We start from the raw sequence: 4,290 nt of genomic DNA on the forward strand, positions 1-4,290 counted from the left end.
TTACCGGGTACTCCAAGCCAAAACAAAAACTGTATTAGAAATCATGCATGATCCTAAGTATACAGAAATGCCGAATGCAACACATGCAAAATGCAACTATAGCAGGCTCGGCTATTCTAAGATGGTATATGAAATATTACAGCCATCATGTATTCAATTTTGAATTTTGAAAGTACAATGCAGTTAGTATGATGCGCCGAGCCCGGTGCATGCAATACAGATGAATGAATGCAAACATGCTGTCATGCTGTATGCTAATTTAAATATGCCCTAATCTAACCATCGTAAGCGGATAAATAAAAGGGAGAAAGACGTGGGGTTGGAAGACATACAACACACTCACGCACACTTATTACAGTTGTGCCCTCACTCGGAGGGTCCGAATAAATATACAGTCCAAATATTACAGTCCCCAAATAAAAGAATATTACAGTCCAAAAATATTACAAAACTCTGATTAATTAATGAATTAACTAGAAAGCAAATAAAACTGGCGTGCAAGCCAGAGACTGCCTTGCTCCTGATGGATGATGCATGTCCGGATTATCTTGCGCGGAAATCCACCGGAATGCCCCAATTAGCCTCTGTTTACACCTGTTCTTGAAATGCGTGCCAGGCCCCCAAAAGGTTGCTGATTCCTGGTTTTGCTGCAACAGAGAGCAGGAAAGGGGCATAGCAATGTATTTGCACAGATATATGCATGTCTCGATCCTCGTGCCACCAATCACGCATACCGAGGCATGATGGCCGAGGAGTCGAAATGCACAACTCAATATAGGATGAATGCACATGAAACTACAGCTAAAACCTAACTCCATCATGGATAATCCGGAGTGTCGGCGACTGGGGAATTGAGACACATTCCGTCACTCGGAGTACGAAATGTACCTCGTTTCCCGTGCCCGGGCTAACTCCTATTCCGGACACGATGCAATATGCATGATATGCATGAAATTCAACTAAGATACAATCCTAACGTACACAATGCTATGAAATGAGATGCCTCGAAATGCGTGCACGCGGGCACGCAAACCGAGAAAATGCAGAATGCTATGAAAATGAAATGCCTCGGAGTGCGTGAACACGGGCACACAAACCGAGAAAATGATATGTGTCTCGAAGTACGTGCACGCAGGCACGCAAACCGAGGCGATGATATGTGTCTCGAAGTACGTGCACGCAGGCACGCAAACCGAGAAAATGATATGTGTCTCGAAGTACGTGCGCGCGGGCACGCAAACCGAGGCGATGATATGTGTCTCGAAGTACGTGCACGCGGGCACGCAAACCGAGGCGATGATATGTGATGAAATGATATGGGAATGACAAATGGGCTTATACCAACATGAGTGAGCCTCAGCCACACTCACATGGGATGCCGTTGGATAAAAATGAAGTGCCTCGAAATGCGTGCACACTGGCACGCAAACCGAGGCGATGCGAATTTCATGAAAAATGCAACATGGACTTACACTAACATGAGAGAGCCTCAGCTACACTCACATAAGATGCCGATGGCAGAAAATGAAGTGCCTCGAAATGCGTGCACACGGGCACACAAACCGAGACAATGACAGAATGATATGAAAATGACATGGAAATGACAAATGGGCTTATACCAACATGAGTGAGCCTCAGCCACATTCACATCGGATGCCGATGGCAGAAAATGAAGTGCCTCGAAATGCGTGCACACGGGCACGCAAACCGAGGCGATGACAGAATGATATGAAAATGACATGGAAATGACAAATGGGCTTATACCAACATGAGAGAGCCTCAGCCACACTCACATCGGATGCCGATGGCAGAAAATGAAGTGCCTCGGAATGCGTACACACGGGCACGCAAACCGTGGCGATGACAGAATGATATGAAAATGACATGGAAATGACAAATGGGCTTATACCAACATGAGAGAGCCTCAGCCACACTCACATCGGATGCCGATGGCAGAAAATGAAGTGCCTCGAAATGCGTGCACACGGGCACGCAAACCGAGGCGATGACAGAATGATATGAAAATGACATGGAAATGACAAATGGGCTTATACCAACATGAGAGAGCCTCAGCCACACTCACATCGGATGCCGATGGCAGAAAATAAAGTGCCTCGAAATGCGTGCACACGGGCACGCAAACCGAGGCGATGACAGAATGATATGAAAATGACATGGAAATGACAAATGGGCTTATACCAACATGAGAGAGCCTCAGCCACACTCACATCGGATGCCGATGGCAGAAAATGAAGTGCCTCGAAATGCGTGCACACGGGCACGCAAACCGAGGCAATGCAAAAATGTGATGAAATGTGGCAAAAATGATATGCAAGCGTACTAATGGAATTTCAGCACTAAAATATGGGGGAAAATAGTCCCGAAATGAAGTGAAATGACATGAAATGCAAGGAAATGTCCCGAAATGCGACATTAGGCACCCGAAATGGCCTATAGCTATGCCAAACATGTACAATATGGACATGCAATGCAAAGACAGAAGCTAGACAGTCCCAAAAGATGTACTTTCACAGTTATAAACATGGCCAAACAGCAAGTATAAGTAAGGGAAATGTAGCATGCAAGAATAGGGGCCAAAAGAGGGGTAATGAAGCAAGTGGTATAAGAAAAGCTCAAACTGAAAAATTTCCTTCTACAACACTGAAGATGGACCAAAAATATGAACATTTACAGTATATGGCAGACCTCAAATCAGTATACAAACATGCTAAAAATGTGTTGCAAAACAAGGCTCAAAAGGTGCTATAACATGAAGTATATAAAATAATCACCAAACAGAAAAAAAGTGTGAATAAAACATGAAGTATAGGCCAAAATAAGGCCACTTTCAGTTCGTACCAAGGTCCAAAAACAGAAGCAAAGAGGGTTATCAATTTATACAAAATGGGGGCCAAATAAGGGATTGAACTACAAGTGCCACATGGAGACACCAAACAATGTTGAGCCCTTCTCCAATATTGAAGAGGGGCTCAAAATAAGCCTTATATCAGTTTACAACATGCTCGAAAATAAATTGCTCATGGGTCAAAAATAGCATGCAAAACTATGACATACAAGATGATCAATGAAGCAAGTGTATTATGGAGGGCTCAAACAGGGTTGAGCCCTTAATGAGAAGTGAAGATGAGCTCAAAATATGGCCCTTTTCAGTTAGGGCCGGAGCTTGAAACCCAAAAGAAGTGGGGCTTAGAAATAGATCAAGAAAAAGGGTCAAAAGGGTAAAAGTGTTACTTACCCTTGAAGATTCAAGCTTTTGTTGCTTCTTGGATGGATTTGCAGCTTCTTTAACCTTCAAGAATCCTTCCTTGTTGCTGGAAATGAGATGGTGGTGGTAGAGCTTGGTGGTGTAGAAGGAATGATGGTTAGGGAGTTAGGGTTTTTTGAAGAATTGAGAAGGAAGAAGATGGAGTTGGCTATGGAAGCTTGAAGAGTAATTTTTCTAACCCTCAAGAAGAAGACCCTCAGCTGGCTATAAGGCCAAGAAAAGGGGTGTAAAAGGGGGTGAATTGGAGAGCATAACTCTCTCCCAAAATATCCCCCGGATACAGAAAATATCTGGGGGATATTGCCCCACAGCTGGAAAGGGTACAGTGAGAAGAACACAGCCGGCCTCTCACTTTGGCTGGAGGTGGCCGGCCGGCCACACCCCCTAGCCGGCCGGCTAGGGGTCAAAAGGGTCAACAAGCTTTTCTGGCCGGCCAGATATTGGGGAGGTAGCCCTATGTGTGTACAACACAACCATGTAATTGAAATTCCAAGAAAGTGGGCCCAAGGGGTTCAACAATGGCTCGGAAAGAGGGGGTCAAAAGGGTCAGGTGACCTTAATGGCCGGCCATGAACTTTTAGGGGCCTCTCAGGTGTGTACATCACAGATATGTGGTTCAAAGTTCAAGAAAAAAGGTCCAAGGGGTTCAACATTAGCCCGGAAGAAAGGGGTCAAAAGGGTCAGGTGACCTTAATGGCCGGCCACCAACTTTTAGTGGCCTCCCAGATGTGTAGATCACAGATATGTGGTCGAAAGTTGGCAACACTAACTCCAAGGTGTTCAACATTAGCCCGGAAGTTGGGAAAACGGGCGCCGGGAGGCTCCGGAGGAGAGATAACTGGTTGCTGCAACAATTGCTGGCCTCCCACCCTTCAGTGACCTTCCCTGTGATAAAACAGAGGTACCTGCCAAAAATGAACGAAAACCATTGCAAAACGAATGTTCCGGGGCCAAAACACGCAGTTCGAGGTCCCGAAAATGGGCTGTTAAGCACCGAAAGTGGC

This window comes from Camellia sinensis, chromosome 7 (genome assembly GCF_055761805.1).
Source record: "Camellia sinensis isolate YWXY chromosome 7, ASM5576180v1, whole genome shotgun sequence".
Classification (NCBI taxonomy): domain Eukaryota; kingdom Viridiplantae; phylum Streptophyta; class Magnoliopsida; order Ericales; family Theaceae; genus Camellia; species Camellia sinensis.